Below are 19637 nucleotides of genomic sequence, written 5' to 3' on the forward strand. Positions count from 1 at the left end.
GAAAAGAAATCAGCCCTCGACGACTTAAACAGCAGAAAAAGCTTTTTTTGAAAAAATCCCTAAGCCCCGGGGTCACAATTTCATCAAAAATCTGACTTTCGGCCATTCACTCAAAAATGCTGCCAAACGGTTGAAAATGCTCCCCTGAGAGGTTTGGCGGTCGAAACAGAAGGCTTTTTATCTCAGGAAAAGAAATCAGCCATCGACAACTTAACCGGCAGAAAAAGATTTTTTTGAAAAAATCCCTAAGCCCCGGGGTCACAATTTCATCAAAAATCTGACTTTCGGCCATTCACTCAAAAATGATGCCAAACGGTTGCAAATGTTCCCCTGAGAGGTTTGGCGGTCGAAACAGAAGGCTTTTTATCTCAGGAAAAGAAATCAGCCATCGACGACTTAACCAGCAGAAAAAGATTTTTTTGAAAAAAATCCCTAAGCCCCGGGGTCACAATTTCATCAAAAATCTGACTTTCGGCCATTCACTCAAAAATGCTGCCAAACGGTTGCCAATGCTCCCCTGAGAGGTTTGGCGGTCGAAACAGAAGCCTTTTTATCTCAGGAAAAGAAATCAGCCCTCGACGACTTAACCAGCAGAGAAATTTTTTTTTGAAAAAATCCCTAAGTCCCGGGGTCACAATTTCATAAAAAATATGACTTTTGGAAATTCACTCAAAAATGCTGCCAAACGGATGCAAATGCTCCCCTGAGAGGTTTGGCGGTCGAAGCAGAAGGCTTATTATCTCAGGAAAAGAAATCAGCCCTCGACGACTTGACCAGCAGAAAAAGATTTTTTTGAAAAAATCCCTAAGCCCCGGGGTCACAATTTCATCAAAAATCTGACTTTCGGCCATTCACTCAAAAATGCTGCCAAACGGTTGCCAATGCTCCCCTTAGAGGTTTGGCGGTCGAAACAGACGGCTTTTTACCTCAGCAAAAGAAATCAGCCCTCGACAAATTAACCAGCAGAAAAAGATTTTTTTGAAAAAATCCCTAAGCCACGGGGTCACAATTGCATCAAAAATCTGACTTTCGGCCATTCACTCAAAAATGCTGCCAAACGGTTGCAAATGCTCCCCTGAGAGGTTTGGCGGTCGAAACAGAAGGCTTTTTTTCTCAGGAATAGAAATCAGCCCTCGACAACTTAACCGGCAGAAAAAGATATTTTTGAAACAATCCCTAAGCCCCGGGGTCACAATTTCATCAAAAATCTGACTTTCGGCCATTCACTCAAAAATGCTGCCAAACGGTTGCAATTGCTCCCCTGAGAGGTTTGGCGGTCGAAACAGAAGGCTTTCTATCCCAGGAAAAGAAATCAGCCCTCGACGACTTAAACAGCAGAAAAAGCTTTTTTTGAAAAAATCCCTAAGCCCCGGGGTCACAATTTCATCAAAAATCTGACTTTCGGCCATTCACTCAAAAATGCTGCCAAACGGTTGCAAATGCTCCCCTGAGAGGTTTGGCGGTCGAAACAGAAGGCTTTTTATCTCAGGAAAAGAAATCAGCCATCGACAACTTAATGGGCAGAAAAAGATTTTTTTGAAAAAATCCCTAAGCCCCGGGGTCACAATTTCATCAAAAATCTGACTTTCGGCCATTCACTCAAAAATGATGCCAAACGGTTGCAAATGCTCCCCTGAGAGGTTTGGCGGTCGAAACAGAAGGCTTTTTATCTCAGGAAAAGAAATCAGCCATCGACGACTTAACCAGCAGAAAAAGATTTTTTTGAAAAAAATCCCTAAGCCCCGGGGTCACAATTTCATCAAAAATCTGACTTTCGGCCATTCACTCAAAAATGCTGCCAAACGGTTGCAAATGCTCCCCTGAGAGGTTTGATGGAAAAAAAAGAAGGCTTTTCATCTCAGGAAAAGAAATCAGCCTTCGACGACTTAACCGGCAGAAAAAGATTTTTTTGAAAAAATCCCTAAGCCACGGGGTCACAATTTCATCAAAAATCTGACTTTCTGCCATTCACTCAAAAATGCTGCCAAACGGTTGCAATTGCTCCCCTGAGAGGTTTGGCGGTCGAAACAGAAGGCTTTCTATCCCAGGAAAAGAAATCAGCCCTCGACGACTTAAACAGCAGAAAAAGCTTTTTTTGAAAAAATCCCTAAGCCCCGGGGTCACAATTTCATCAAAAATCTGACTTTCGGCCATTCACTCAAAAATGCTGCCAAACGGTTGCAAATGCTCCCCTGAGAGGTTTGGCGGTCGAAACAGAAGGCTTTTTATCTCAGGAAAAGAAATCAGCCATCGACAACTTAATGGGCAGAAAAAGATTTTTTTGAAAAAATCCCTAAGCCCCGGGGTCACAATTTCATCAAAAATCTGACTTTCGGCCATTCACTCAAAAATGATGCCAAACGGTTGCAAATGCTCCCCTGAGAGGTTTGGCGGTCGAAACAGAAGGCTTTTTATCTCAGGAAAAGAAATCAGCCATCGACGACTTAACCAGCAGAAAAAGATTTTTTTGAAAAAAATCCCTAAGCCCCGGGGTCACAATTTCATCAAAAATCTGACTTTCGGCCATTCACTCAAAAATGCTGCCAAACGGTTGCAAATGCTCCCCTGAGAGGTTTGATGGAAAAAAAAGAAGGCTTTTCATCTCAGGAAAAGAAATCAGCCTTCGACGACTTAACCGGCAGAAAAAGATTTTTTTGAAAAAATCCCTAAGCCACGGGGTCACAATTTCATCAAAAATCTGACTTTCTGCCATTCACTCAAAAATGCTGCCAAACGGTTGCAATTGCTCCCCTGAGAGGTTTGGCGGTCGAAACAGAAGGCTTTCTATCCCAGGAAAAGAAATCAGCCCTCGACGACTTAAACAGCAGAAAAAGCTTTTTTTGAAAAAATCCCTAAGCCCCGGGGTCACAATTTCATCAAAAATCTGACTTTCGGCCATTCACTCAAAAATGCTGCCAAACGGTTGCAAATGCTCCCCTGAGAGGTTTGGCGGTCGAAACAGAAGGCTTTTTATCTCAGGAAAAGAAATCAGCCATCGACAACTTAACCGGCAGAAAAAGATTTTTTTGAAAAAATCCCTAAGCCCCGGGGTCACAATTTCATCAAAAATCTGACTTTCGGCCATTCACTCAAAAATGATGCCAAACGGTTGCAAATGTTCCCCTGAGAGGTTTGGCGGTCGAAACAGAAGGCTTTTTATCTCAGGAAAAGAAATCAGCCATCGACGACTTAACCAGCAGAAAAAGATTTTTTTGAAAAAAATCCCTAAGCCCCGGGGTCACAATTTCATCAAAAATCTGACTTTCGGCCATTCACTCAAAAATGCTGCCAAACGGTTGCCAATGCTCCCCTGAGAGGTTTGGCGGTCGAAACAGAAGGCTTTTTATCTCAGGAAAAGAAATCAGCCCTCGACGACTTATCCAGCAGAGAAATTTTTTTTGGAAAAAATCCCTAAGTCCCGGGGTCACAATTTCATAAAAAATATGACTTTTGGAAATTCACTCAAAAATGCTGCCAAACGGTTGCAAATGCTCCCCTGAGAGGTTTGGCGGTCGAAGCAGAAGGCTTATTATCTCAGGAAAAGAAATCAGCCCTCGACGACTTGACCAGCAGAAAAAGATTTTTTTGAAAAAATCCCTAAGCCCCGGGGTCACAATTTCATCAAAAATCTGACTTTCGGCCATTCACTCAAAAATGATGCCAAACGGTTGCAAATGCTCCCCTGAGAGGTTTGGCGGTCGAAACAGAAGGCTTTTTATCTCAGGAAAAGAAATCAGCCATCGACGACTTAACCAGCAGAAAAAGATTTTTTTGAAAAAAATCCCTAAGCCCCGGGGTCACAATTTCATCAAAAATCTGACTTTCGGCCATTCACTCAAAAATGCTGCCAAACGGTTGCCAATGCTCCCCTGAGAGGTTTGGCGGTCGAAACAGAAGGCTTTTTATCTCAGGAAAAGAAATCAGCCCTCGACGACTTAACCAGCAGAGAAATTTTTTTTTGAAAAAATCCCTAAGCCCCGGGGTCACAATTTCATCAAAAATCTGACTTTCGGCCATTCACTCAAAAGTGCTGCCAAACGGTTGCAAATGCTCCCCTGAGAGGTTTGGCGGTCGAAACAGAAGGCTTTTTATTTCAGGAAAAGAAATGAGCCCTCGACAACTTAACCGGCAGAAAAAGATTTTTTTGAAAAAATCCCTAAGCCCCGGGGTCACAATTTCATCAAAAATCTGACTTTCGGCCATTCACTCAAAAATGCTGCCAAACGGTTGCAATTGCTCCCCTGAGAGGTTTGGCGGTCGAAACAGAAGGCTTTCTATCCCAGGAAAAGAAATCAGCCCTCGACGACTTAAACAGCAGAAAAAGCTTTTTTTGAAAAAATCCCTAAGCCCCGGGGTCACAATTTCATCAAAAATCTGACTTTCGGCCATTCACTCAAAAATGCTGCCAAACGGTTGCAAATGCTCCCCTGAGAGGTTTGGCGGTCGAAACAGAAGGCTTTTTATCTCAGGAAAAGAAATCAGCCATCGACAACTTAATGGGCAGAAAAAGATTTTTTTGAAAAAATCCCTAAGCCCCGGGGTCACAATTTCATCAAAAATCTGACTTTCGGCCATTCACTCAAAAATGCTGCCAAACGGTTGCAAATGCTCCCCTGAGAGGTTTGGCGGTCGAAACAGAAGGCTTTTTATCTCAGGAAAAGAAATCAGCCATCGACGACTTAACCAGCAGAAGAAGATTTTTTTGAAAAAAATCCCTAAGCCCCGGGGTCACAATTTCATCAAAAATCTGACTTTCGGCCATTCACTCAAAAATGCTGCCAAACGGTTGCCAATGCTCCCCTGGGAGGTTTGGCGGTCGAAAGAGAAGGCTTTTTTTCTCAGGAAAAGAAATCAGCCCTCGACGACTTAACCAGCAGAGAAATTTTTTTTTGAAAAAATCCCTAAGCCCCGGGGTCACAATTTCATCAAAAATCTGACTTTCGGCCATTCACTCAAAAGTGCTGCCAAACGGTTGCAAATGCTCCCCTGAGAGGTTTGGCGGTCGAAACAGAAGGCTTTCTATCCCAGGAAAAGAAATCAGCCCTCGACGACTTAAACAGCAGAAAAAGCTTTTTTTGAAAAAATCCCTAAGCCCCGGGGTCACAATTTCATCAAAAATCTGACTTTCGGCCATTCACTCAAAAATGCTGCCAAACGGTTGCAAATGCTCCCCTGAGAGGTTTGGCGGTCGAAACAGAAGGCTTTTTATCTCAGGAAAAGAAATCAGCCATCGACAACTTAATGGGCAGAAAAAGATTTTTTTGAAAAAATCCCTAAGCCCCGGGGTCACAATTTCATCAAAAATCTGACTTTCGGCCATTCACTCAAAAATGATGCCAAACGGTTGCAAATGCTCCCCTGAGAGGTTTGGCGCTCGAAACAGAAGGCTTTTTATCTCAGGAAAAGAAATCAGCCATCGACGACTTAACCAGCAGAAAAAGATTTTTTTGAAAAAAATCCCTAAGCCCCGGGGTCACAATTTCATCAAAAATCTGACTTTCGGCCATTCACTCAAAAATGCTGCCAAACGGTTGCAAATGCTCCCCTGCGAGGTTTGATGGTAAAAACAGAAGGCTTTTCATCTCAGGAAAAGAAATCAGCCTTCGACGACTTAACCGGCAGAAAAAGATTTTTTTGAAAAAATCCCTAAGCCCCGGGGTCACAATTTCATCAAAAATCTGACTTTCGGCCATTCACTCAAAAGTGCTGCCAAACGGTTGCAAATGCTCCCCTGAGAGGTTTGGCGGTCGAAACAGAAGGCTTTTTATTTCAGGAAAAGAAATGAGCCCTCGACAACTTAACCGGCAGAAAAAGATTTTTTTGAAAAAATCCCTAAGCCCCGGGGTCAAAATTTCATCAAAAATCTGACTTTCGGCCATTCACTCAAAAATGCTGCCAAACGGTTGCAATTGCTCCCCTGAGAGGTTTGGCGGTCGAAACAGAAGGCTTTCTATCCCAGGAAAAGAAATCAGCCCTCGACGACTTAAACAGCAGAAAAAGCTTTTTTTGAAAAAATCCCTAAGCCCCGGGGTCACAATTTCATCAAAAATCTGACTTTCGGCCATTCACTCAAAAATGCTGCCAAACGGTTGCAAATGCTCCCCTGAGAGGTTTGGCGGTCGAAACAGAAGGCTTTTTATCTCAGGAAAAGAAATCAGCCATCGACAACTTAACCGGCAGAAAAAGATTTTTTTGAAAAAATCCCTAAGCCCCGGGGTCACAATTTCATAAAAAATCTGACTTTCGGCCATTCACTCAAAAATGATGCCAAACGGTTGCAAATGTTCCCCTGAGAGGTTTGGCGGTCGAAACAGAAGGCTTTTTATCTCAGGAAAAGAAATCAGCCATCGACGACTTAACCAGCAGAAAAAGATTTTTTTGAAAAAAATCCCTAAGCCCCGGGGTCACAATTTCATCAAAAATCTGACTTTCGGCCATTCACTCAAAAATGCTGCCAAACGGTTGCCAATGCTCCCCTGAGAGGTTTGGTGGTCGAAACAGAAGGCTTTTTATCTCAAGAAAAGAAATCAGCCCTCGACGACTTAACCAGCAGAGAAATTTTTTTTTGAAAAAATCCCTAAGTCCCGGGGTCACAATTTCATAAAAAATATGACTTTTGGAAATTCACTCAAAAATGCTGCCAAACGGTTGCAAATGCTCCCCTGAAAGGTTTGGCGGTCGAAGCAGAAGGCTTATTATCTCAGGAAAAGAAATCAGCCCTCGACGACTTGACCAGCAGAAAAAGATTTTTTTGAAAAAATCCCTAAGCCCCGGGGTCACAATTTCATCAAAAATCTGACTTTCGGCCATTCACTCAAAAATGATGCCAAACGGTTGCAAATGCTCCCCTGAGAGGTTTGGCGGTCGAAACAGAAGGCTTTTTATCTCAGGAAAAGAAATCAGCCCTCGACGACTTAACCAGCAGAAAAAGATTTTTTTGAAAAAAATCCCTAAGCCCCGGGGTCACAATTTTATCAAAAATCTGACTTTCGGCCATTCACTCAAAAAAGCTGCCAAACGGTTGCAAATGCTCCCCTGAGAGGTTTGGCGGTCGAAACAGAAGGCTTTTTATTTCAGGAAAAGAAATGAGCCCTCGACAACTTAACCGGCAGAAAAAGATTTTTTTGAAAAAATCCCTAAGCCCCGGGGTCACAATTTCATCAAAAATCTGACTTTCGGCCATTCACTCAAAAATGCTGCCAAACGGTTGCAATTGCTCCCCTGAGAGGTTTGGCGGTCGAAACAGAAGGCTTTCTATCCCAGGAAAAGAAAACAGCCCTCGACGACTTAAACAGCAGAAAAAGCTTTTTTTGAAAAAATCCCTAAGCCCCGGGGTCACAATTTCATCAAAAATCTGACTTTCGGCCATTCACTCAAAAATGCTGCCAAACGGTTGCAAATGCTCCCCTGAGAGGTTTGGCGGTCGAAACAGAAGTCTTTTTATCTCAGGAAAAGAAATCAGCCATCGACAACTTAATGGGCAGAAAAAGATTTTTTTGAAAAAATCCCTAAGCCCCGGGGTCACAATTTCATCAAAAATCTGACTTTCGGCCATTCACTCAAAAATGATGCCAAACGGTTGCAAATGCTCACCTGAGAGGTTTGGCGGTCGAAACAGAAGGCTTTTTATCTCAGGAAAAGAAATCAGCCATCGACGACTTAACCAGCAGAAAAAGATTTTTTTGAAAAAAATCCCTAAGCCCCGGGGTCACAATTTCATCAAAAATCTGACTTTCGGCCATTCACTCAAAAATGCTGCCAAACGGTTGCAAATGCTCCCCTGAGAGGTTTGATGGTAAAAACAGAAGGCTTTTCATCTCAGGAAAAGAAATCAGCCTTCGACGACTTAACCGGCAGAAAAAGATTTTTTTGAAAAAATCCCTAAGCCCCGGGGTCACAATTTCATCAAAAATCTGACTTTCGGCCATTCACTCAAAAGTGCTGCCAAACGGTTGCAAATGCTCCCCTGAGAGGTTTGGCGGTCGAAACAGAAGGCTTTTTATTTCAGGAAAAGAAATGAGCCCTCGACAACTTAACCGGCAGAAAAAGATTTTTTTGAAAAAATCCCTAAGCCCCGGGGTCACAATTTCATCAAAAATCTGACTTTCGGCCATTCACTCAAAAATGCTGCCAAATGGTTGCAATTGCTCCCCTGAGAGGTTTGGCGGTCGAAACAGGAGGCTTTCTATCCCAGGAAAAGAAATCAGCCCTCGACGACTTAAACAGCAGAAAAAGCTTTTTTTGAAAAAATCCCTAAGCCCCGGGGTCACAATTTCATCAAAAATCTGACTTTCGGCCATTCACTCAAAAATGCTGCCAAACGGTTGAAAATGCTCCCCTGAGAGGTTTGGCGGTCGAAACAGAAGGCTTTTTATCTCAGGAAAAGAAATCAGCCATCGACAACTTAACCGGCAGAAAAAGATTTTTTTGAAAAAATCCCTAAGCCCCGGGGTCACAATTTCATCAAAAATCTGACTTTCGGCCATTCACTCAAAAATGATGCCAAACGGTTGCAAATGTTCCCCTGAGAGGTTTGGCGGTCGAAACAGAAGGCTTTTTATCTCAGGAAAAGAAATCAGCCATCGACGACTTAACCAGCAGAAAAAGATTTTTTTGAAAAAAATCCCTAAGCCCCGGGGTCACAATTTCATCAAAAATCTGACTTTCGGCCATTCACTCAAAAATGCTGCCAAACGGTTGCCAATGCTCCCCTGAGAGGTTTGGCGGTCGAAACAGAAGCCTTTTTATCTCAGGAAAAGAAATCAGCCCTCGACGACTTAACCAGCAGAGAAATTTTTTTTTGAAAAAATCCCTAAGTCCCGGGGTCACAATTTCATAAAAAATATGACTTTTGGAAATTCACTCAAAAATGCTGCCAAACGGTTGCAAATGCTCCCCTGAGAGGTTTGGCGGTCGAAGCAGAAGGCTTATTATCTCAGGAAAAGAAATCAGCCCTCGACGACTTGACCAGCAGAAAAAGATTTTTTTGAAAAAATCCCTAAGCCCCGGGGTCACAATTTCATCAAAAATCTGACTTTCGGCCATTCACTCAAAAATGCTGCCAAACGGTTGCCAATGCTCCCCTTAGAGGTTTGGCGGTCGAAACAGACGGCTTTTTACCTCAGCAAAAGAAATCAGCCCTCGACAAATTAACCAGCAGAAAAAGATTTTTTTGAAAAAATCCCTAAGCCACGGGGTCACAATTGCATCAAAAATCTGACTTTCGGCCATTCACTCAAAAATGCTGCCAAACGGTTGCAAATGCTCCCCTGAGAGGTTTGGCGGTCGAAACAGAAGGCTTTTTTTCTCAGGAATAGAAATCAGCCCTCGACAACTTAACCGGCAGAAAAAGATATTTTTGAAACAATCCCTAAGCCCCGGGGTCACAATTTCATCAAAAATCTGACTTTCGGCCATTCACTCAAAAATGCTGCCAAACGGTTGCAATTGCTCCCCTGAGAGGTTTGGCGGTCGAAACAGAAGGCTTTCTATCCCAGGAAAAGAAATCAGCCCTCGACGACTTAAACAGCAGAAAAAGCTTTTTTTGAAAAAATCCCTAAGCCCCGGGGTCACAATTTCATCAAAAATCTGACTTTCGGCCATTCACTCAAAAATGCTGCCAAACGGTTGCAAATGCTCCCCTGAGAGGTTTGGCGGTCGAAACAGAAGGCTTTTTATCTCAGGAAAAGAAATCAGCCATCGACAACTTAATGGGCAGAAAAAGATTTTTTTGAAAAAATCCCTAAGCCCCGGGGTCACAATTTCATCAAAAATCTGACTTTCGGCCATTCACTCAAAAATGATGCCAAACGGTTGCAAATGCTCCCCTGAGAGGTTTGGCGGTCGAAACAGAAGGCTTTTTATCTCAGGAAAAGAAATCAGCCATCGACGACTTAACCAGCAGAAAAAGATTTTTTTGAAAAAAATCCCTAAGCCCCGGGGTCACAATTTCATCAAAAATCTGACTTTCGGCCATTCACTCAAAAATGCTGCCAAACGGTTGCAAATGCTCCCCTGAGAGGTTTGATGGAAAAAAAAGAAGGCTTTTCATCTCAGGAAAAGAAATCAGCCTTCGACGACTTAACCGGCAGAAAAAGATTTTTTTGAAAAAATCCCTAAGCCACGGGGTCACAATTTCATCAAAAATCTGACTTTCTGCCATTCACTCAAAAATGCTGCCAAACGGTTGCAATTGCTCCCCTGAGAGGTTTGGCGGTCGAAACAGAAGGCTTTCTATCCCAGGAAAAGAAATCAGCCCTCGACGACTTAAACAGCAGAAAAAGCTTTTTTTGAAAAAATCCCTAAGCCCCGGGGTCACAATTTCATCAAAAATCTGACTTTCGGCCATTCACTCAAAAATGCTGCCAAACGGTTGCAAATGCTCCCCTGAGAGGTTTGGCGGTCGAAACAGAAGGCTTTTTATCTCAGGAAAAGAAATCAGCCATCGACAACTTAACCGGCAGAAAAAGATTTTTTTGAAAAAATCCCTAAGCCCCGGGGTCACAATTTCATCAAAAATCTGACTTTCGGCCATTCACTCAAAAATGATGCCAAACGGTTGCAAATGTTCCCCTGAGAGGTTTGGCGGTCGAAACAGAAGGCTTTTTATCTCAGGAAAAGAAATCAGCCATCGACGACTTAACCAGCAGAAAAAGATTTTTTTGAAAAAAATCCCTAAGCCCCGGGGTCACAATTTCATCAAAAATCTGACTTTCGGCCATTCACTCAAAAATGCTGCCAAACGGTTGCCAATGCTCCCCTGAGAGGTTTGGCGTCGAAACAGAAGGCTTTTTATCTCAGGAAAAGAAATCAGCCCTCGACGACTTATCCAGCAGAGAAATTTTTTTTGGAAAAAATCCCTAAGTCCCGGGGTCACAATTTCATAAAAAATATGACTTTTGGAAATTCACTCAAAAATGCTGCCAAACGGTTGCAAATGCTCCCCTGAGAGGTTTGGCGGTCGAAGCAGAAGGCTTATTATCTCAGGAAAAGAAATCAGCCCTCGACGACTTGACCAGCAGAAAAAGATTTTTTTGAAAAAATCCCTAAGCCCCGGGGTCACAATTTCATCAAAAATCTGACTTTCAGCCATTCACTCAAAAATGATGCCAAAAGGTTGCAAATGCTCCCCTGAGAGGTTTGGCGGTCGAAACAGAAGGCTTTTCATCTCAGGAAAAGAAATCAGCCTTCGACGACTTAACCGGCAGAAAAAGATTTTTTTGAAAAAATCCCTAAGCCCCGGGGTCACAATTTCATCAAAAATCTGACTTTCGGCCATTCACTCAAAAGTGCTGCCAAACGGTTGCAAATGCTCCCCTGAGAGGTTTGGCGGTCGAAACAGAAGGCTTTTTATTTCAGGAAAAGAAATGAGCCCTCGACAACTTAACCGGCAGAAAAAGATTTTTTTGAAAAAATCCCTAAGCCCCGGGGTCACAATTTCATCAAAAATCTGACTTTCGGCCATTCACTCAAAAATGCTGCCAAATGGTTGCAATTGCTCCCCTGAGAGGTTTGGCGGTCGAAACAGAAGGCTTTCTATCCCAGGAAAAGAAATCAGCCCTCGACGACTTAAACAGCAGAAAAAGCTTTTTTTGAAAAAATCCCTAAGCCCCGGGGTCACAATTTCATCAAAAATCTGACTTTCGGCCATTCACTCAAAAATGCTGCCAAACGGTTGCAAATGCTCCCCTGAGAGGTTTGGCGGTCGAAACAGAAGGCTTTTTATCTCAGGAAAAGAAATCAGCCATCGACAACTTAATGGGCAGAAAAAGATTTTTTTGAAAAAATCCCTAAGCCCCGGGGTCACAATTTCATCAAAAATCTGACTTTCGGCCATTCACTCAAAAATGATGCCAAACGGTTGCAAATGCTCCCCTGAGAGGTTTGGCGGTCGAAACAGAAGGCTTTTTATCTCAGGAAAAGAAATCAGCCATCGACGACTTAACCAGCAGAAAAAGATTTTTTTGAAAAAAATCCCTAAGCCCCGGGGTCACAATTTCATCAAAAATCTGACTTTCGGCCATTCACTCAAAAATGCTGCCAAACGGTTGCAAATGCTCCCCTGAGAGGTTTGATGGAAAAAAAAGAAGGCTTTTCATCTCAGGAAAAGAAATCAGCCTTCGACGACTTAACCGGCAGAAAAAGATTTTTTTGAAAAAATCCCTAAGCCACGGGGTCACAATTTCATCAAAAATCTGACTTTCTGCCATTCACTCAAAAATGCTGCCAAACGGTTGCAATTGCTCCCCTGAGAGGTTTGGCGGTCGAAACAGAAGGCTTTCTATCCCAGGAAAAGAAATCAGCCCTCGACGACTTAAACAGCAGAAAAAGCTTTTTTTGAAAAAATCCCTAAGCCCCGGGGTCACAATTTCATCAAAAATCTGACTTTCGGCCATTCACTCAAAAATGCTGCCAAACGGTTGCAAATGCTCCCCTGAGAGGTTTGGCGGTCGAAACAGAAGGCTTTTTATCTCAGGAAAAGAAATCAGCCATCGACAACTTAACCGGCAGAAAAAGATTTTTTTGAAAAAATCCCTAAGCCCCGGGGTCACAATTTCATCAAAAATCTGACTTTCGGCCATTCACTCAAAAATGCTGCCAAACGGTTGCAAATGTTCCCCTGAGAGGTTTGGCGGTCGAAACAGAAGGCTTTTTATCTCAGGAAAAGAAATCAGCCATCGACGACTTAACCAGCAGAAAAAGATTTTTTTGAAAAAAATCCCTAAGCCCCGGGGTCACAATTTCATCAAAAATCTGACTTTCGGCCATTCACTCAAAAATGCTGCCAAACGGTTGCCAATGCTCCCCTGAGAGGTTTGGCGTCGAAACAGAAGGCTTTTTATCTCAGGAAAAGAAATCAGCCCTCGACGACTTATCCAGCAGAGAAATTTTTTTTGGAAAAAATCCCTAAGTCCCGGGGTCACAATTTCATAAAAAATATGACTTTTGGAAATTCACTCAAAAATGCTGCCAAACGGTTGCAAATGCTCCCCTGAGAGGTTTGGCGGTCGAAGCAGAAGGCTTATTATCTCAGGAAAAGAAATCAGCCCTCGACGACTTGACCAGCAGAAAAAGATTTTTTTGAAAAAATCCCTAAGCCCCGGGGTCACAATTTCATCAAAAATCTGACTTGTGACCCCGGGGCTTAGGGATTTTTTCAAAAAAATCTTGTTCTGCCGGTTAAGTTGTCGAGGGCTGATTTCTTTTCCTGAGATAAAAAGCCTTCTGTTTCGACCGCCAAACCTCTCAGCGGCTTATTTGCAACCGTTTGGCAGCATTTTTGAGTGAATGGCCGAAAGTCAGATTTTCGATGCACGGGGCTTAGGGATTTTTTCAAAAAAATCTTTTTCTGCCCGTTAAGTTTTCGGGGGCTGATTTCTTTTCCTGTGATAAAAAGCCTTCTGTTTCGACCGCCAAACCTCTCAGGGGAGCATTTGCAACCGTTTGGCATCATTTTTGAGTGAATGGCCGAAAGTCAGATTTTTGATGAAATTGTGACCCCGGGGCTTAGGGATTTTTTTAAAAAAATCTTTTTCTGCCGGTTAAGTTTTCGAGGGCTGATTTCTTTTCCTGTGATAAAAAGCCTTCTGTTTCGACCGCCAAACCTCTCAGGGGAGCATTTGCAACCGTTTGGCACCATTTTGGAGTGAATGGCCGAAAGTCAGATTTTTGATGAAATTGTGACCCCGGGGCTTAGGGATTTTTTTCAAAAAAATCTTTTTCTGCCGGTTAAGTTTTTGAGGGCTGATTTCTTTTCCTGAGATAAAAAGCCTTCTGTTTCGACCGCCAAACCTCTCAGGGGAGCATTTGCAACCGTTTGGCAGCATTTTTGAGTGAATTGCCGAAAGTCAGATTTTTGATGAAATTGTGACCCCGGGGCTTAGGGATTTTTTCAAAAAAATATTTTTCTGCCCGTTAAGTTGTCGAGGGCTGATTTCTTTTCCTGAGATAAAAAGCCTTCTGTTTCGACCGCCAAACCTCTCAGGGGAGCATTTGCAACCGTTTGGCAGCATTTTTGAGTGAGTGGCCGAAAGTCAGATTTTTGATGAAATTGTGATCCCGGGGCTTAGGGATTTTTTCAAAAAAATCTTTTTCTGCCGGTTAAGTTGTCGAGGGCTGATTTCTTTTCCTGAGATAAAAAGCCTTCTGTTTCGACCGCCAAACCTCTCAGGGGAGCATTTGCAACCGTTTGGCACCATTTTGGAGTGAATGGCCGAAAGTCAGATTTTTGATGAAATTGTGACCCCAGGGCTTAGGGATTTTTTCAAAAAAATCTTTTTCTGCCGGTTAAGTTTTCGAGGGCTGATTTCTTTTCCTGTGATAAAAAGCCTTCTGTTTCGACCGCCAAACCTCTCAGGGGAGCATTTGCAACCGTTTGACAGCATTTTTGAGTGAATGGCTGAAAGTCAGATTTTTGATGAAATTGTGACCCCGGGGCTTAGGGATTTTTTCAAAAAAATATTTTTCTGCCCGTTAAGTTGTCGAGGGCTGATTTCTTTTCCTGAGATGAAAAGCCTTCTGTTTCGACCGCCAAACCTCTCAGGGGAGCATTTGCAACCGTTTGGCACCATTTTGGAGTGAATGGCCGAACGTCAGATTTTTGATGAAATTGTGACCCCGGGGCTTAGGGATTTTTTGAAAAAAATCTTTTTCTGCCCGTTAAGTTGTCGAGGGCTGATTTCTTTTCCTGAGATAAAAAGCCTTCTGTTTCGACCGCCAAACCTCTCAGGGGAGCATTTGCAACCGTTTGGCAGCATTTTTGAGTGAATGGCCGAAAGTCAGATTTTTGATGAAATTCTGATCCCGGGGCTTAGGGATTTTTTCAAAAAAATCTTTTTCTGCCGGTTAAGTTGTCGAGGGCTGATTTCTTTTCCTGAGATAAAAAGCCTTCTGTTTCGACTGCCAAACCTCTCAGGGGAGCATTTGCAACCGTTTGGCAGCATTTTTGAGTGAATGGCCGAAAGTCAGGTTTTTGATGAAATTGTGACCCCGGGGCTTAGGGATTTTTTCAAAAAAATCTTTTTCTGCCGCTTAAGTTTTCGAGGGCTGATTTCTTTTCCTGTGATAAAAAGCCTTCTGTTTCGACCGCCAAACCTCTCAGGGGAGCATTTGCAACCATTTGGCAGCATTTTTGAGTGAATGGCCGAAAGTCAGATTTTTGATGAAATTGTGAGCCCGGGGCTTAGGGATTTTTTCAAAAAAATATTTTTCTGCCCGTTAAGTTGTTGAGGGCTGATTTCTTTTCCTGAGATAAAAAGCCTTCTGTTTCGACCGCCAAACCTCTCAGGGGAGCATTTGCAACCGTTTGGCAGCATTTTTGGGTGAATAGCCGAAAGTCAGATTTTTGATGAAATTGTGACCCCGGGGCTTAGGGATTTTTTCAAAAAAAAATTTTTTCTGCCTGTTAAGTTGTCGAGGGCTGATTTCTTTTCCTGAGATAAAAAGCCTTCTTTTTCGACCGCCAAACCTCTCAGGGGAGCATTTGCAACCGTTTGGCAGCATTTTTGAGTGAATGGCCGAAAGTCAGATTTTTGATGAAATTGTGACCCCGGGGCTTAGGGATTTTTTCAAAAAAATATTTTTCTGCCCGTTAAGTTGTCGAGGGCTGATTTCTTTTCCTGTGATAAAAAGCCTTCTGTTTCGACCGCCAAACCTCTCAGGGGAGCATTTGCAACCGTTTGGCAGCATTTTTGAGTGAATGGCCGAAAGTCAGATTTTTGATGAAATTGTGACCCCGGGGCTTAGGGATTTTTTCAAAAAAATCTTTTTCTGCCGCTTAAGTTTTCGATTGCTGATTTCTTTTTCTGAAATAAAAAGCCTTCTGTTTCGACCGCCAAACCTCTCAGGGGCTTATTTGCAACCGTTTGGCAGCATTTTTGAGTGAATGGCCGAAAGTCAGATTTTCGATGCACGGGGTTTAGGGATTTTTTCAAAAAAATCTTTTTCTGCCGGTTAAGTTTTCGAGGGCTGATTTCTTTTCCTGTGATAAAAAGCCTTCTGTTTCGACCGCCAAACCTCTCAGGGGAGCATTTGCAACCGTTTGGCAGCATTTTTGAGTGAATGGCCGAAAGTCAGATTTTTGATGAAATTGTGACCCCGGGGCTTAGGGATTTTTTCAAAAAAATCTTTTTCTGCCGCTTAAGTTTTCGAGGGCTGATTTCTTTTCCTGTGATAAAAAGCCTTCTGTTTCGACCGCCAAACCTCTCAGGGGAGCATTTGCAACCGTTTGGCACCAATTTGGAGTGAATGGCCGAAAGTCAGATTTTTGATGAAATTGTGACCCCGGGGCTTAGGGATTTTTTCAAAAAAATCTTTTTCTGCCGCTTAAGTTTTCGAGGGCTGATTTCTTTTCCTGTGATAAAAAGCCTTCTGTTTCGACCGCCAAACCTCTCAGGGGAGCATTTGCAACCGTTTGGCAGCATTTTTGAGTGAATGGCCGAAAGTCAGATTTTTGATGAAATTGTGACCCCGTGGCTTAGGGATTTTTTCAAAAAAATCTTTTTCTGCTGGTTAATTTGTCGATGGCTGATTTCTTTTGCTGAGGTAAAAAGCCGTCTGTTTCGACCGCCAAACCTCTCAGGGGAGCATTTGCAACCTTTTGGCATCATTTTTGAGTGAATGGCTGAAAGTCAGATTTTTGATGAAATTGTGACCCCGGGGCTTAGGGATTTTTTCAAAAAAATCTTTTTCTGCTGGTCAAGTCGTCGAGGGCTGATTTCTTTTCCTGAGATAATAAGCCTTCTGCTTCGACCGCCAAACCTCTCAGGGGAGCATTTGCAACCGTTTGGCAGCATTTTTGAGTGAATTTCCAAAAGTCATATTTTTTATGAAATTGTGACCCCGGGACTTAGGGATTTTTTCCAAAAAAAATTTCTCTGCTGGATAAGTCGTCGAGGGCTGATTTCTTTTCCTGAGATAAAAAGCCTTCTGTTTCGACCGCCAAACCTCTGAGGGGAGCATTGGCAACCGTTTGGCAGCATTTTTGAGTGAATGGCCGAAAGTCAGATTTTTGATGAAATTGTGACCCCGGGGCTTAGGGATTTTTTTCAAAAAAATCTTTTTCTGCTGGTTAAGTCGTCGATGGCTGATTTCTTTTCCTGAGATAAAAAGCCTTCTGTTTCGACCGCCAAACCTCTCAGGGGAGCATTTGCAACCGTTTGGCATCATTTTTGAGTGAATGGCCGAAAGTCAGATTTTTGATGAAATTGTGACCCCGGGGCTTAGGGATTTTTTCAAAAAAATCTTTTTCTGCCGCTTAAGTTTTCGAGGGCTGATTTCTTTTCCTGTGATAAAAAGCCTTCTGTTTCGACCGCCAAACCTCTCAGGGGAGCATTTGCAACCATTTGGCAGCATTTTTGAGTGAATGGCCGAAAGTCAGATTTTTGATGAAATTGTGACCCCGGGGCTTAGGGATTTTTTCAAAAAAATATTTTTCTGCCCGTTAAGTTGTTGAGGGCTGATTTCTTTTCCTGAGATAAAAAGCCTTCTGTTTCGACCGCCAAACCTCTCAGGGGAGCATTTGCAACCGTTTGGCAGCATTTTTGGGTGAATAGCCGAAAGTCAGATTTTTGATGAAATTGTGACCCCGGGGCTTAGGGATTTTTTCAAAAAAAAAAATTTCTGCCCGTTAAGTTGTCGAGGGCTGATTTCTTTTCCTGAGATAAAAAGCCTTCTTTTTCGACCGCCAAACCTCTCAGGGGAGCATTTGCAACCGTTTGGCAGCATTTTTGAGTGAATGGCCGAAAGTCAGATTTTTGATGAAATTGTGACCCCGGGGCTTAGGGATTTTTTCAAAAAAATATTTTTCTGCCCGTTAAGTTGTCGAGGGCTGATTTCTTTTCCTGTGATAAAAAGCCTTCTGTTTCGACCGCCAAACCTCTCAGGGGAGCATTTGCAACCGTTTGGCAGCATTTTTGAGTGAATGGCCGAAAGTCAGATTTTTGATGAAATTGTGACTCCGGGGCTTAGGGATTTTTTCAAAAAAATCTTTTTCTGCCCGTTAAGTTGTCGAGGGCTGATTTCTTTCCCTGAGATAAAAAGCCTTCTGTTTCGACCGCCAAACCTCTCAGGGGAGCATTTGCAACCGTTTGGCACCATTTTGGAGTGAATGGCCGAACGTCAGATTTTTGATGAAATTGTGACCCCGGGGCTTAGGGATTTTTTCAAAAAAATATTTTTCTGCCCGTTAAGTTGTCGAGGGCTGATTTCTTTTCCTGAGATAAAAAGCCTTCTGTTTCGACCGCCAAACCTCTCAGGGGAGCATTTGCAACCGTTTGGCAGCATTTTTGAGTGAATGGCCGAAAGTCAGATTTTTGATGAAATTGTGACCCCGGGGCTTAGGAATTTTTTCAAAAAAATATTTTTCTGCCCGTTAAGTTGTCGAGGGCTGATTTCTTTTCCTGTGATAAAAAGCCTTCTGTTTCGACCGCCAAACCTCTCAGGGGAGCATTTGCAACCGTTTGGCAGCATTTTTGAGTGAATGGCCGAAAGTCAGATTTTTGATGAAATTGTGACCCCGGGGCTTAGGGATTTTTTCAAAAAAATCTTTTTCTGCCCGTTAAGTTGTCGAGGGCTGATTTCTTTCCCTGAGATAAAAAGCCTTCTGTTTCGACCGCCAAACCTCTCAGGGGAGCATTTGCATCCGTTTGGCACCATTTTGGAGTGAATGGCCGAAAGTCAGATTTTTGATGAAATTGTGACCCCGGGGCTTAGGGATTTTTTTCAAAAAAATCTTTTTCTGCCCGTTAAGTTGTCGAGGGCTGATTTCTTTCCCTGAGATAAAAAGCCTTCTGTTTCGACCGCCAAACCTCTCAGGGGAGCATTTGCAACCGTTTGGCAGCATTTTTGAGTGAATGGCCGAAAGTCAGATTTTTGATGAAATTGTGACCCCGGGGCTTAGGGATTTTTTCAAAAAAATATTTTTCTGCCCGTTAAGTTGTCGAGGGCTGATTTCTTTTCCTGAGATAAAAAGCCTTCTGTTTCGACCGCCAAACCTCTCAGGGGAGCATTTGCAACCGTTTGGCAGCATTTTTGAGTGAATGGCCGAAAGTCAGATTTTTGATGAAAGTGTGACCCCGGGGCTTAGGGATTTTTTCAAAAAAATATTTTTCTGCCCGTTAAGTTGTCGAGGGCTGATTTCTTTTCCTGTGATACAAAGGCTTCTGTTTCGACCGCCAAACCTCTCAGGGGCTTATTTGCAACCGTTTGGCAGCATATTTGAGTGAATGGCCGAAAGTCAGATTTTCGATGCACGGGGCTTAGGGATTTTTTCAAAAAAATCTTTTTCTGCCCGTTAAGTTTTCGGGGGCTGATTTCTTTTCCTGTGATAAAAAGCCTTCTGTTTCGACCGCCAAACCTCTCAGGGGAGCATTTGCAACCGTTTGGCATCATTTTTGAGTGAATGGCCGAAAGTCAGATTTTTGATGAAATTGTAACCCCGGGGCTTAGGGATTTTTTAAAAAAAATCTTTTTCTGCCCGTTAAGTTGTCGAGGGCTGATTTCTTTTCCTGTGATAAAAAGCCTTCTGTTTCGACCGCCAAACCTCTCAGGGGAGCATTTGCAACCGTTTGGCACCATTTTGGAGTGAATGGCCGAAAGTCAGATTTTTGATGAAATTGTGACCCCGGGGCTTAGGGATT

Source organism: Podarcis muralis, chromosome 6, assembly GCF_964188315.1.
Source record: "Podarcis muralis chromosome 6, rPodMur119.hap1.1, whole genome shotgun sequence".
NCBI classification, from domain to species: domain Eukaryota; kingdom Metazoa; phylum Chordata; class Lepidosauria; order Squamata; family Lacertidae; genus Podarcis; species Podarcis muralis.